The 16025-nt window shown below is 38.0% G+C and overlaps 1 protein-coding gene and 1 long non-coding RNA gene across 16 annotated transcripts in view; both read left to right on the top strand.

Moving 5' to 3' along the window:
• Window positions 1–16025, top strand: part of LOC126764476 (FERM domain-containing protein 8) — a 459702-nt gene that overhangs the window by 400486 nt on the left and 43191 nt on the right. The window lies entirely within an intron of this gene.
• LOC126764528 (uncharacterized) lies at window positions 13890–15935 on the top strand. The gene is made up of 2 exons (XR_007668048.1): window positions 13890–14192; window positions 15842–15935. It is a non-coding gene; the product is annotated as an uncharacterized LOC126764528 (long non-coding RNA).

Raw genomic sequence — 16025 nt, 5'->3', positions numbered from 1 at the left:
GTCCAAGAAATGCGATGGACGTGACAAGGACTGAGGCGAATAGGTCCTTCTGACATTTACTACAGTGGCCATATAAAGGAGCGCAAGTTTGGTGTTGGATTCGTGGTGGAAGAGAGACTCCGTCGCCGAGTACTATCATTCACTGCGGTGAATGAACGTCTAGCCACAATCCGCATCAAAGCGAGGTTCTTAAACATATCGCTGATTTGCGCCCACGCCCCGACGGAAGAGAAGGACGTGTGACCAAAGATGCCTTCTAAGAGCGCTTGGAGCGAGTTTATGAGAGCTGCCCCCGCCACGATGTCAAAATCGTGCTTGGCGACGCCAGGGTGGGCAAAGAAGGTATCTTTGGCACCACGGTCGGTAAATTCAGCCTCCACGACGAAACATCCCCAAATGGGTTGAGGCTGATTGACTTCGCCGGGGCCCGAAATATTGTTACCTGTAGTACTAGATTCCAGCATAAGAAGATTCATCAAGCTACCTGGCTGTCTCCGGATCGAAAAACTACCAACCAGATCGATCATGTTGTGATAGATGGAAGACACGTCTCCAGTGTTTTAGATGTGCGTGCGCTCCGAGGTCCTAACATCGACTCGGACCACTATCTTGTTGCAGCCAACATTCGCACCCGCCTCTGTGCAGCAAAAAACGCACGCCAACAAACACAAGGAAGGTTCGACGTCGAGAAGCTGCAATCAATCCTGCTCTCTGAGAGCACTCGTCTACAACTCGGTATAAGGGAACTGTGGGACGGTATTTCAAACTCCTTACGTTCGGCTGCAACCGAAGCCATTGGTTTTCGGAAAGTGCGACGAGGAGTGCCGTGTCGCAGCGGAGAGAAAACAGGCTGCCTACCTCGCAACGTTACGATCGACCACTACACGTGCGGGATGGGATAGATACCGAGAGTTGAAAAGGGAAGCGAGACGCATTTGCAGACAGAAAAAGAAAGAGGCTGAAATGCGTGAGTACGAAGAGCTTGATAAGCTGGCCGACAGGGGTAATGCTCGAAAATTTTAGAAAAAAAAGCGGCGGCTTACAGAAGGTTTCAAGACCGGAGCATACTCTTGTAGAACCCCCAAAGGTGATCTAGTGACCGATGCCCAGAACATACTTAAATTATGGAGGGAACACTTCTCCAGCCTGCTGAATGGCAGTAAACGCACAACGCCAGGAGAAGGCGAACCCGATTCCCCAATCGATGACGATGAAGCAGACGTTCCATTGCCCGACCATGAAGAAGTTCGAATAGCAATTGCCGGGCTGAAGAACAACAAAGCGGCAGGGGCTGACGGATTGCCGGCCGAGCTATTCAAACACGGCAGCGAAGAACTGATAAGGAGCATGCAGCAGCTTCTTTGTAAAATATGGTCTGACGAAAGCATGCCCAATGATTGGAATTTAAGTGTGCTATGCCCAATCCATAAAAAATGAGACCCCACAATCTGGGCCAACTACCGTGGGATTAGCCTCCTCAACATCGCATATAAGGTTCTATCGAGCGAACTGTGTGAAAAATTAAAGCCCACCATCAACAAACTGATTGGACCTTATCAGTGTGGCTTCAGACCTGGAAAATCAACAACCGACCAGATATTCACCATGCGCCAATTTTGGAAAAGACCCGTGAAAGGAGAATCGACACGCACCACCTCTTCGTCGATTTCAAAGCTGCTTTCGACAGCACGAAAAGGAGCTGCCTTTATGCCGCGATGTCTGAATTTGGTATCCCTGCAAAACTAATACGGCTGTGTAAACTGACGTTGAATAACACCAAAAGCTCCGTTAGGATCGGGGAGGACTTCTCCGAGCCGTTCGTTACCAAACAAGGTTTCAGACAAGGCGACTCCCTATCGTGCGACTTCTTCAACCTGCTTCTGGAGAAAATAGTTCGAGCTGCAGAACTAAATAGAGATGGTACCATCTTCTATAAGAGTGTACAGCTGCTGGCGTATGCCGATGATATTGATATCATCGGCCTCAGCACCCGCGCCGTTAGTTCTGCTTTCTCCAGGCTGGACAAGGAAGCACAGAAAATGGGTCTGGCAGTGAACAGTCGTCGCACTCGCGATTTGGCTCTCACGTCACTGTTGATAGTCATAACTTTGAAGTTGTAAATAATTTTGTCTATTTAGGAACCAGCGTAAATACCACCAACAATGTCAGCCTGGAAATCCAACGCAGGATTGCTCTTGCTAACAGGTGCTACTTCGGACTGACTAGGCAATTGAAAAGTAAAGTCCTCTCTCGACGAACAAAAGCTAAACTCTATAAGTCGCTCATAATTCCCGTCCTGCTATATGGCGCAGAGGCTTGGGCGATGACAACAACCGATGAGTCGACGTTACGAGTTTTCGAGAGAAAAATTCTGCAAAAGATTTATGGTCCTTTGCGTATTGGCCACGGCGAATATCGCTTTCGATGGAACGATGAGCTGTACGAGATATACGACGACATTGACATAGTTCAGCGAATTAAAAGACAGCGACTACGCTGGCTAGGTCATGTTGTCCGGATGGATGAAAAGACTCCAGCTCTGAAAGTTTTCGACGCAGTACCCGCCGGGGGAAGCAGAGGAAGACCCCCACTCCGTTGGAAGGACCAAGTGGAGAAGGACCTGGCTTCACTGAGGAGCGCTGTTGTTAACTCGGCTATAATCGCGTAAGCGGTGTCTACGCCAATTAAGAAGAAGAAGAATCAGATGGAGTTTTTTAATCCATTTTTTTTCTATTTTTTATTAACAAATTAACTGCTAACTGAGAAAAAACAACTTTTTCTGATTTCCTCGAGAAAAACATCACCTTTAAAACGCAAATAAATTTTTTTGTTTCAGATAATTCGGTCACGAGTTATAATGTTCCACTTTTTTTCAAGGCGCTTCTGGAGATTCACCGTCACAGGCTTATTTATTAATATTTCTCATTGAAAATTTCTAATATACTTCAAAAGTTGTATAATAAGAAAAAATGTATGTAATAAAATTATGCTACTCATGTCGCCGCAAAAAAAAAACACAAATATATCCTTTGTTTTTGCTTTAAATATATTCTTTATTTGCCAAGCACATTTTTTATAAAACAAAGAAAACCATAAAAATGCTTTGTAATACTCATAAAACAGCATTGAAAGATTTACATTGGAAGCGCTTAAAGAAATAAATATAATACTATACAAAAGTTAGTCATTTTCGTGTTGTTTGAACAAGTGAAAAGGTGTATTTCTAAAGACAAACACATCAGAATTTTGACCTGTAATTCGAAATATGTCAATAAATTCTTTAGAACTAACATAATATCAAGTACTTCCATACATATAAACACAATGTTACATTATTAGACAACACACCATCAAATTGAAAATTGAAATTGGGATTGTTGAGTGTCATCTAGAAGCACATAAAACTACTAAGGAAATAAATAAGTAGTATATTTAGGCATTACGCAGCCAAGCTTACCTGTGTAGCAGGTTCAAACAAACTCTGCGCGTTCTTTTCGCCAAGGTTCCTAATACCTGGTGTAACGCGTATCACGAATCAATCATTCAAATTCCCATTTTTTGGTTATAACTATTGTCGAACCAAAAAAAGAAACCAATAAAAACGCTTTGAAATACCAGTTATATAATAATCAATAATGATGGTAATGTTAATCACTTTGCACTCTCTTATATGCAGGGTTACCATATTCCCTGATTTGTCAGGAATTGGTCCTGATTTTGACCTTCGGCACTGATTCACTGATTTTCGTGAAAAATTCCTGGTTTCCTCCTGAATCGGCGATTATTATTATTTTTACAGCGAGTGCGTGAAAATAAGTGAGCATCACAGCGTTTTAGTCTACTTGGGCGTTTTAAATTTCATACTATAAAATCTTTTTTCAATTTTCAGAAATATTAAGGAAGCACAATTTCAACTTGGTGGTCAAAAACTTGTGATAAATAACCAATGACCATGGTACCGCCAGCCAAAACAAAGACCAGAACCGTCCACACATTCAGTGAAACGCTGCGAAAAAGATTTCCGAATTTCCAAAAAAGTAAAAAACTGACTTACAGGGATGGGTTTCTATTCTAATTCTTTTTTTCAAAACATATAAATGACAGAGAAAGAATTTTCTCTTGCTTATTTGGGATGCATGATTGCATGTAAGCTTTTAGATTGGATTTTTTCAATAATAATCCTTAATGTATTAATGTTGGTTTTTTGTTCAATCTTTGTTGGAGGGTCTGATCTCAAAAAACACAACAACTCTGAGAAGCTTCGAGAAAACGTTTTTTGCGCAATATGTTAATGACCAACTGTGTCAATTCTTCAAAGCTAATAAAAACGCTGAGTCGTTTTTCCGAAATCTTAATAATAGTTCAGTATTTATACTCCATCCCGGGTCACAACGCAAATTGCATTTACATATGCAACGGGACTGATTTTGACTGAGACCGATATGGTAACCCTACTAATATGCGACGCGTTTGTTGTTGCTTATCCTGAATAACAATAATTCGTTGAGTATTTATTATCAAAATGTTAGTTGTCTTAATACAAAATTTACTGATCTGCATTTAAATAGCATTAATTGTAGTTTTAAAATCATTGCTTTGAGAGAAACTTGGCTAAAGCCCCACATTTTTGATAATGAAATATTCAATAACAAATTTGAAAGCTTTAGATATGACCGGCTAAGTAGAATAGGAGGTGATGTCTTGTTTGCTGTCCATTCTTCAATTCCATCTGAAGAAGTCGATGTTCCGCATGCAGACTTCATAGAATTTAAGTGCACTCGAATTTGCTAATAGTGGTCATATCTACTTAACTTTATCTTATATACCGCCTCAATCGGACTTATCTGTATATATGCTGCATGATTCTTTAATAAATAATTTTCTCTCTATAGATAATAATACTGATTCCATGATTGTTTTGGGAGATTTCAATTTACCATGTGTATCATAAAATCTTTTGATGATTACATCATTCCTCTTAGTACTCGCTTATGTTTTAACGAGTTCCTAGATGAAATGTCGGAGTTGGGTCTTAACCAAATTAATTTAATTTCAAACAAGTTTGATAATTTCTCAGATCTGGTTTACGTTAATAACTCTTCAATATTCTCTATTGTCCGGTGTGATCCTTTGGTTCTGCCAGAAAACCCGTATCATCTTGCTTTGGAAATTAAATAATATTGAAATCATAGCCAACTTTGTTCATAGTAATACCCAAGACCTTTGTTCTCGGTTCAACTTTGCGAAAGCTGATTTTAAGAAGATTAATTACGAACTTTCTAAAGTAACTTGGCCAGGTTACAGTGGCAATATTGAATTTAGTGCTTCCCATTTTAAAGAAACTATTTTAAATGTATTTGAAAAATATATTCCGCAATGTGTTGTTACTCAAACATGAGTTCTAATTTATGGTTATGTAAATTAAAAAATAGAAAATGTCGTGCTATTAAACTTAAAAAAAAAACTGGTTTAGATGTTGACAACTCAAAATATTCTAATTTGCGTCGACAATTTACTAAACTTAACAAAATATGCTATAATAATTATAAAATAAAAAATAATATTATACGTAATCCAAAATTGTTCTATGGCTTCGTCAACACCAAACGCAAGATTTCTAAATTTCCGTCCGCGATGAAAGATAAGTCTACTATGTCTAGTGAAAATCACACAATTTCTAATATGTTCGCTGAATTCTTTAGGTCCAAAATCTCCAAAAAATGTTCCGCATCAGTAATTAATGCAACCACCATTTCTGTAGCTGACGTCTTTTTTCAGTTAAATATGTCAGAACAATCATTTAATTATGGCCCAGATATGATTCCCTTATGTTTTCTTAAAAAATGTGCCAAGTATATATGTATACCAACCCTTAACAAGGATATTTAATTAATTTTTCATAATTTGTAGACCCTACTTCATACACAATACAAAACTTTAGGTTGGAGCAAGTATGCAGTTTTGTTGATCTGAGAGTAACTGTGGACCCAAACTCAATTTTAATCTTCACGCATCTTCCACGGTTTTTAAATCTAAAGGCGCCCTTAGTTTTGTTAAATGTTGGTCTAAGGAATTTAGAGATCAGCTTACCACAAAAATTCTTTTTACATCTTTGGTGAATCCTATATTAGAGAATGCTTCTGTGGTTTGGAACCCTAGTTACCAAGTCCATTCGGAGAAGTTAGAGTCCGTTCAAAAACAATTTTTACTTTTTCCCTTAAGTCATTCGTTTTGGGATTCTACATAGTTTAAATCTTTCCCCTTACACTAACCGTTTAAAACTTATAAATCTCCCTACACTCGCTAGTCGTAGGTATAATATTTCTTATAAAACTCATCGATGGGTCAGTCTGGAGCCCATCTCTCTAACCTGATATTAATTTTAACGTTCCCGTTCTTCTACCAGGCAATTTAGACCTTTAATCTTAAAATTTTCCAGAACAAATTTTGAGTTAAACGAACCATTCCGCCGTATATGTATGTCACGATTTCAATTCTCATTGCAGCACATTTGATCTACCAGGCTCACTCTTTACAAAAATGATTACATATACGAGTATCTACTCTTAACAAGTAACATTTATAAATAATATACTTACTTTAATCTAATTCTTAATTTTGGCTGTTGAAATTTTTGTTTATGTGGCTAAGCAGCTTAAGATCGCAACCCTTAAAACTCTCTTGCCTTTTATGACTCGGCTAATTCCGCTCGTTTGCGGACTGCACCCCTCGCGTCGCTTGGGCGAGAGGAGAGTAATCGTTGGGTTTTATTATTATTATTAACACTGTATGTCGTAGCGCACGAATTTTTGCGCTCGAACGATTAGCGATTAAAAGCGAAATAGAACAAAAAGGGCGATTGCGTGTTGATTTGTTCAGTTTATAAAAGCGAAAGCAAATTTATTTAAGCAATTGTTACATCCAATGTTTAACAGGATTGCAGTGTACCAAAATTTACAAAAAGTAGTAAATGATGCCACTTAATTATTAGGTGGCTCTCTGAGCGCCCTGAACGTACTCCCCCCCTCCCCCATGACGAGTCATACCACCAACTAAATGATCATCGATGGGAAGAGCGCACAATTTGGAGATGGCTCATTTGCAAATACCATTGGCCGTTTTAACTTCAGCTACACGAACTTTAGAATCGTTCCCCAGGAAGACCTTAATGACTCTACCAAGCAGCCATTTGAGTGGTTGCAATGCTTCATCCTTGATAAGGACAAGAGTCCCAATTGGGAATTGTTCCTTGGATATCCCCATCATGATCGTTGTTGCAAAAGTGATATATATTCGGATCTCCACCTTTTCCAAAAGGTCTGTTGCATGAATTGTATTCGCTGCCAGTTGCTCAGTCGACTAGTGTTTACTCTTGAAAGGTTTGCTTACGGGATAGGTGTGAGAACATCTAAATCAAAAGGATTTTCTGTAATTGGACAAAGTGGTCGAGAGTTAATAACTGATGAGATGTGACATACGAGTGTTCTAAGTGGGTTGGGGTCAAAATTCTGCTTTTTTGGAAATTCTGCATTCATAATTCCGGAAGTCGGAACACCGGGAATCAAAGTTATGGAAGCCAATATTCTGGAATTCAAAATTCTAAATAACGAAATTCTAAATTGCAAAATTATGAATGGCAAAATTCTGTAATTAATGATTAACAAGTAAGGAAGGGCTAAGTTCGGGTGTCACCGAACATTTTATACTCTCGCATGATAAAGTGATAATCGAGATTTCATTATACGTCATTTACATATTTTTCAAATACCGTATTTTTGTAAAGTTTTATTCCGCTATCATAATTGGTTCCAAATGTATATACTCGTATTATACAGAAAAGGCATCAGATGGAATTCAAAATAGCGTTATATTGGAAGAAGGCGTGGTTGTGAACCGATTTCACCCATATTTCGTACATGTCATCAGGGTGTTAAGAAAATATTATATACCGAATTTCATTGAAATCGGTCTAGTAGTTCCTGAGATATGGTTTTTGGTCCATAAGTGGGCGACGCCATTCCCATTTTCAATTTTTAAAAAAAGCCTGGGTGCAGCTTCCTTCTGCCATTTCTTCCGTAAAATTTAGTGTTTCTGACGTTTTTGTTAGTCGGTTAACGCACTTTTAGTGATTTTCAACATAACCTTTGTATGGGAGATGGGCGTGGTTATTATCCGATTTCTTCCATTTTTGAACTGTATATGGAAATGCCTGAAGGAAACGACTCTGTGGTTTGGTATAGCTACAGTAGTTTCCGAGATATGTACAAAAAACTTAGTAGGGGGCGGGGCCGAGCCCACTTTTCCAATAAAATTACGTGCAAACATACCCCTCCCTAATGCGATCCTTTGTGTCAAATTTCACTTTAATATCTTTATTTATGGCTTAGTTATGACACTTTATAGGTTTTTGGTTTCCGCCATTTTGTGGGCGTGGCAGTGGGCCGATTTTGCCCATCTTCGAACTTGACCTTCTTATGGAGCCAAGAAATACGTGTACGAAGTTTCATCATGATATCTCAATTTTTACTCAAGTTACAGCTTGCAGGGGGACAGACGGACGGACGGACAGACAGACATCCGGATTTCGACTCTACTCGTCACCCTGATCACTTTGGTATATATAACCCTATATCTGACTCTTTTAGTTTTAGGACTTACAAACAACCGTTATGTGAACAAAACTATAATACTCTCCTTAGCAACATTGTTGCGAGAGTATAAAAATGCTTGTTGATAACAAAAAAGTGCGCACTTTTTGTGAAATGATGGAAAATATAACTGTGGTGAAGACCAATAAAGGAAAAGACATGTTAAACGTCGACGGCTACTTCTTCTATGTATTTAGAACGAAAAAATAAGAAAACATTTAACTGGACTTGTTCTGAACGAATTAAAAACAAATGTACCGTTCGTATTGTCACACAATTCGATGGCTGTGAACATGTTATACGAAAAAAAAGAAATGAACATTCTCATGATCCATTAATTAAGTATCTACTTGATCTTTATTTGTTAATAATGTTGTTTTTTGTCTTTCCGATAAACATATTTGAATTTTGGAATTATTTTGGAGGTTATGTTTTGTTTATGTTATATTATTATGTATGTATCGGGTGATTTTTTAAGAGCTTGATAACTTTTTAAAAAAAAAACGCATAAAATTTGCAAAATCTCATCGGTTCTTTATTTGAAACGTTAGATTGGTTCATGACATTTACTTTTTGAAGATAATTTCATTTAAATGTTGACCGCGGCTGCGTCTTAGGTGGTCCATTCGGAAAGTCAATTTTGGGCAACTTTTCGAGCATTTCGGCCGGAATAGCCCGAATTTCTTCGGAAATGTTGTCTTCCAAAGCTGGAATAGTTGCTGGCTTATTTCTGTAGACTTTAGACTTGACGTAGCCCCACAAAAATAGTCTAAAGTCTACAGAAATAAGCCAGCAACTATTCCAGCTTTGGAAGACAACATTTCCGAAGAAATTCGGGCTATTCCGGCCGAAATGCTCGAAAAAGTTGCCCAAAATTGGACTTTCCGAATGGACCACCTAAGACGCAGCCGCGGTCAACATTTAAATGAAATTATCTTCAAAAAGTAAATGTCATGAACCAATCTAACGTTTCAAATAAAGAACCGATGAGATTTTGCAAATTTTATGCGTTTTTTTTTTTAAAAAAGTTATCAAGCTCTTAAAAAATCACCCGATATAAGCAAATTTATATAAGATACACGATTTGGCTCAAATTTTGGGGAAAAATTTCCAGAATTAATTCTGGAAAACGTAAATTCCGGAATTATGAAAAAACAGAATTTTGAAATGCAGCCAAAAAAGGCGAAGGAATTGCGGAATTCCGATTTCCAGAATTTTGTCGACCCAGAATTTTGATTCCGGAATTTCGACTTCAGAATTTTAATTTTAGAATTCTGACCGTTTCCCGTTCTAAGTTCATCAATTTCGCCTCCGAAATGAGGAGACCGAGGAGGAACAAACTGCTAGTCAATTACATGACACTACCGATAAACTGCTTCAAAGTGTTCTGCTTGAGAAATTGTTGCTGCCATTTCATTTCTTGCTCCAACAAAGTTTTTTGCGAGATATCAGACCAAATAACCTTTGGTTTTCCACTAGTACAATAGAAACAACGCAATGCTGATAGAGAAGATTTAGTTGATAGATCCTTTACGACTTCTATATAAACCGCCTTCGTAGTAAAACATATGAAGAGACTTATGTAACATTTCGTTGGTCTGCTTCTTATTTGAGATCGGTAGTAGAGCGGTCCGCAATAGTCAACTCCGGTGATTAGAAAGGGCCGGCTTTGACGGACCCGGCGGTCTGGTAAGTTTCCCATAATCTGTTCGCAAATCTTAGTTCTTAATCTGAAACATCGCACACACTTGCTTACTATGTGACTCAACACCTTTTGGCCTCCCAGGGCCAATATTGTCGTCGTATTGCAGCAAGTAATGCTTGAGGTCCGACTCGAATAAGTCCAAATGAATCTAAAAGTGGTGACAAGGACGCCAATTTACTCGAAGTACTTATTGGCACAGACCTTTGACGATCCTAGTATTCAGAAGAAATAATAACTCTTTGCACCATGCGAAGTAAATACCAGGTTCCTTGTTGAATATGTGTTGTAACGAGAATGCCAGAATGGCAATTTTTGATGAACATGTGTACGTAACCATATATGCGCTGCATAATGTAAAGGAGTTTATATATTTACAATCAAACGAAATGCCAGTTACTGAAGTTGACGAAAGTAATGCATTTTTTCGACGTTCAGGTAAATTTCCAACGCGATTACTGCTTTTTGGCCAATTTATTTCCGAATCAAGCAGAAATGGGGGTCACAATTGCCAAAGTGGAGAGTTTGATAACTCTATGGGCGATCCATCTTTTGACAAATGTCTGCAGGGTTCAGATGTGTTGGTACATACCGCCACTCCATGCCATTTGTTAAATGTTGTGTACTTGTAATGCAATTGGCGACAAAAATATTAAAACGTGTAGACTCCTCCTTGACCCATGACAAAACCGTTGTAGAATTCGACCAGCAAAAGAACCGACACTTAAATATTCGTAAATTGTATATAGACTGAATTACTTCAGCCAGAAGCGGAGCTGTACATAACTCTAGTTTAGGAACTGTGACCGTTTTTAGTGGGTCACCCCTTGATTTCGAACAGAGCAACGTGGAATGTGCGTGTCCGCCTAAAAGATATACTACTGCACCTGTCGTAAGTTGAGAGGCTGGCATCACAAAATGCATGTAACTCCAAGCTAGAATTTGGTAAGCCAACATATCGTGAAAAAGTCATATATCCTATACTACTAAATTCATTGCAAAGTTGAAGCCACACTGTTTGATAAGTCATTGGTAGACTTTCGTCCCAATCGATCTTCTCCACCCACAGTCGCTGAAGGAATATTTTTGCCTTGCACACTACGGGCCCAATTAATCCCAATGGATCATAAAATTGAGCTATAACCGACAAAACTTAACGCTTAGTAATTTTTCTATTGATTTGGCGAGAAGTAAACGAAAATATTAGCAACGGGATTCCATTGAAGTCCAAGAATCTTTGTCAAAACACTTCCATCATCGAATTTGATTAATTTCTCCTTATCTGTATCCAGCACAGAACTTCTGGTTTATTTGAACACCACTTTCAAATTTTAAAATTTCCTTTTCCTAACATCTCAGAGGTTTGTTTCCAGTGATTAAGTCAAAGACTTAAAAATCGCGTTATATTATGGAGTATAAACCCACATCATCGACCGCAAGTTTGTGAATGGTGCGAATAGCCAAAAATGGTGCAGACTTTGTTCCATTGGCTAACCGTATCGTCCGTCCAAAGTATGCACTGCAAGTAATTATCAGGTGCGATGACTCGAATGCACCGATACATTTCGCAAATGTCCCCTGTTAGGACAACCGGATTTGCACGAAAATGAAGAAGAGTGTCGGCTAACTTTGGTTGAATGGTTGGACTTCCCATCAGCGCATTATTCAATGAATAACTAGTTGTAGTCTGTGCTGGGTACCGATGGTATTGGCTTCGATCCTGGAGACATGTGTTGAAGTTCGAGATATTCTTTCATATAAGATATGTACATATTGTAATTTTACTTCCTTATTACGTTCGAGACGCCTCTCAAGAGTTAGAAACCACCATAACGCTTGCTTGTTGGAATCACAAAGAAGGCTAATACTGGGATTTAGAGTTAAGTGAACCGAATATTCGCCTGTCAGCAAGCGACTACAGTTTGTCTTGAAGTGACCTTCGCAATCGAGTTCCTCTCTTGTTGCCTTGCTAATGGGATCAAATTGATGATCTGTGTCACACTCAAGTGAGGTTGTTATTGTTGTTGTGGACGATAATAGCCTTATCGATGTGCTTTGGCCAGCATATACGATCCATCCACAACGAGTTTTTTGGAGAATATAATAATTTTACAAACAAATTTGACCAATAAACAGAAAATCAAAAAATATACTTGCACCTATGAGAAGGTCCACACGTTGGGGCTTCTGAAACACAGAATCAGCTAAGTTGATAGTCGCTGAAATATCACAATCACTAATTTCAAGTGGATAATTTGGCTGATAATCGGTGATTGGATTTACAGCAGATTTTAAATTTGCACTGAAGCACTGTTATGTACAGAAGGAATTGAAATGTTGACGCTAGAATTAACAATAAATTCCGAATCTATGATACCGGAAACTGCTAAAGACAATTTAATAGCTCTCGAATGTGTGCCTGTAAAATCAAACGTCGATTACTGAGTCTTTGACTAAATAATTTCATAGCAATTGTGTAGTTTTCGTCACGCATTGCAGTGATTGGATAGCACTCAGTGCAGCTCCCTTTAGGCATGAACGAAGATGCTAGAATTTTTAAAAGTTTGACAATACTGTGTCATAGTGTACTATTGTTTGAAACATGCCAAAAAAGTTCGGCCAGTCCGTACATGCTCCTCCAAACGAGGGTAGCTGCAACTGCGGCAAACGAGACTTTGGTTGTTTCATCACAATATGCTGCTCTTGTAATGGTTGATTTCTAGTAGATGACATTACTTGAGGATCCAACTTGTTTAGCTCCCTCTTGAATGCTGCCTTAACTCTGTTGAAAGTCGCAACGAATTCAACGCGAGTGCTGGTTTTAAGCTCATCAGGGTCCTCTCCTCCAGTTATGACTGCGTTAATCAAATTGATGTTGAATACGATCGAACTGTTCTGATCTGACTGACAGCTCTGCATGATCCATGAAATTAAGTTCTCCTACACCAAGTAGTGTTGAATTAAACTTGCGTAAAATGGATTCACTTTTTCTTTTTAGGAACAATATTTCTTAAAAATTGTTAAACCGCTCGAATGTTACGTGGTAACTGCTTGCTCGGTAATATAATACGGTTTAAATGAAACTGTTTAAATAAATTAAGGGGGTACTCTCATGTGAACACATACATTTTACCAATTTTTAGGAAATTTTTTTTTATGCGACAACAAAATTCAATCATTTAAATTTTTTAATATATTTTTATTTGAATTTTGAAATGTACAAACAAATTTTTTTTCGTTTTTTACATTTTTTAATATACATATATATTTTTTTAAAACAAAGTAGTCCCCAACAAAAAAAAGTAGTTCACTGGTCATGGTGAAAACGGCTGTTCATGTTGCCTGAAATAAAACAAGTAAGGAAGGGCTAAGTTCGGGTGTCACCGAACATTTTATACTCTCGCATGATAAAGTGATAATCGAGATTTCATTATCCGTTATTTACTTATTTTTCAAATACCGTATTTGTGTAAAGTTTTATTCCGCTATCATCATTGGTTCCTAATGTATATATTATACAGAGAAGACATCAGATGGAATTCAAAATAGCGTTATATTGGAAGAAGGCGTGGTTGTGAACCGATTTCACCTATATTTCGTACATGTCATCAGAGTGTTAAGAAAATATTATATACCGAATTTCATTGAAATCGGTCTAGTAGTTCCTGAGATATGGTTTTTGGTCCATAAGTGGGCGAGGCCACACCCATTTTCAATTTTTCAAAAAAGTCTGGGTGCAGCTTCCTTCTGCAATTTCTTCCGTAAAATTTAGTGTTTCTGTCGTTTTTTGTTAGTCCGTTAACGCACTTTTAGTGATTTTCAACATAACCTTTGTATGGGAGGTGGGCGTGGTTAATATTCGATTTCTTCCATTTTTGAACTGTATATGGAAATGCTTGAAGAAAACGACTCCGAGATACGTACAAAAAACTTAGTAGGCGGCGGGGCCACGCCCACTTTTCCAAAAATATTACGTCCAAATATGCCCCTCCCTAATGCGATCTTTTGTGCCTAATTTCACTTTAATATCTTTATTTATGGCTTAGTTATGACACTTTATAGGCTTTCGGTTTCCGCCATTTTGTGGGCGGGGCAGTTGGCCGATTTTGCCCATCTTCGAACTTAACCTTCTTATGGAGCCAAGGAATACGTGTACCAAGTTTCATGACGATATCTCAATTTTTACTCAAGTTACAGCTTGCACGGACGGACAGACGGACGGACAGACGGACGGACAGACAGACATCCGGATTTCGACTCTACTCGTCACCCTGATCACTTTGGTATATATAACCCTATATCTGACTCTTTTAGTTTTAGGACTTACAAACAACCGTTATGTGAACAAAACTATAATACTCTCCTTAGCAACATTGTTGCGAGAGTATAAAAATCGAAAGGATTATTATTCATTAGTTCTACTTATTTTTTTTCGTTAAAAATCGTTTAAAAAAAATATGAAAATATTTTCGAAAATAAACAATTCTGGTAGGGACAATAACTATAAATGAGTAGAAGAACATATGTAAATTTTAAAGCAATCGGTTGAATACTTTTTTTTTAGGACCATGACAGTTTCAGAAAATGAAGATTCGAGAAAAATGCGAGACATGCCCGGTAGATGCGAGTGATTACATGAGAATACCCCCTTAACAGTTGTAGTTCGTGATTTGCACACTGTATATTTTTGCAGAGCAAAATAGGAGAAACACCACGAACAACAACATTAATAACCGGATATGATGATCTGTACACGGAACTGCGAAAGGAGCAACAAAACAGCACGCATTATCACGTTGGGGTCACCAACAAATGTATGTATAGCGATTAAAAGGTTGTAAGTGATGCCACTTAATTATCAGTTGGCGCTCTGAACAAACAGATATACAAATTCATGAATGGTTAAGTACAGACAGGCCCGTTCAAAATTTAATGGAAATAGAGTATTTTTTTATATTTACAATCAAAACATTTATTTATTTACTTATTGCATATAAAAATTTAATGATTAACAAGTAAGGAAGGGCTAAGTTCGGGTGTCACCGAACATTTTATACTCTCGCATGATAAAGTGATAATCGAGATTTCATTATACTTCATTTACATATTTTTCAAATACCGTATTTTTGTAAAGTTTTATTCCGCTATCATAATTGGTTCCTAATGTATATACTCGTATTATACAGAAAAAGCATCAGATGGAATTCAAAATAGCGTTATATTGGAAGAAGGCGTGGTTGTGAACCGATTTCACCCATATTTCGCACATGTCATCAGGATGTTAAGAAAATATTACATACCGAATTTCATTGAAATCGGTCTAGTAGTTCCTGAGATATGGTTTTTGGTCCATAAGTGGGCGACGCCACGCCCATTTTCAATTTTTAAAAAAAGCCTGGGTGCAGCTTCCTTATGCCATTTCTTCCGTAAAATTTAGTGTTAGTCGGTTAACGCACTTTTAGTGATTCTCAACATAACCTTTGTATGGGAGGTGGGCGTGGTTATTATCCGATTTCTTCCATTTTTGAACTGTATATGGAAATGCCTGAAAAAAACGACTCTGTAGAGTTTGGTTGACATAGCTATAGTAGTTTCCGAGATATGTACAAAAAACTTAGTAGGGGCGGGGCCACGCCCACTTTTCCAAAAAAATTACGTCCAAATATGCCCCTCCC

The sequence above is a fragment of the Bactrocera neohumeralis genome, unplaced genomic scaffold (assembly GCF_024586455.1).
Source record: "Bactrocera neohumeralis isolate Rockhampton unplaced genomic scaffold, APGP_CSIRO_Bneo_wtdbg2-racon-allhic-juicebox.fasta_v2 cluster09, whole genome shotgun sequence".
NCBI classification, from domain to species: domain Eukaryota; kingdom Metazoa; phylum Arthropoda; class Insecta; order Diptera; family Tephritidae; genus Bactrocera; species Bactrocera neohumeralis.
Note: the sequence above shows the minus strand (reverse complement) of the source record. Positions and strands in the feature narration are given on the sequence as shown.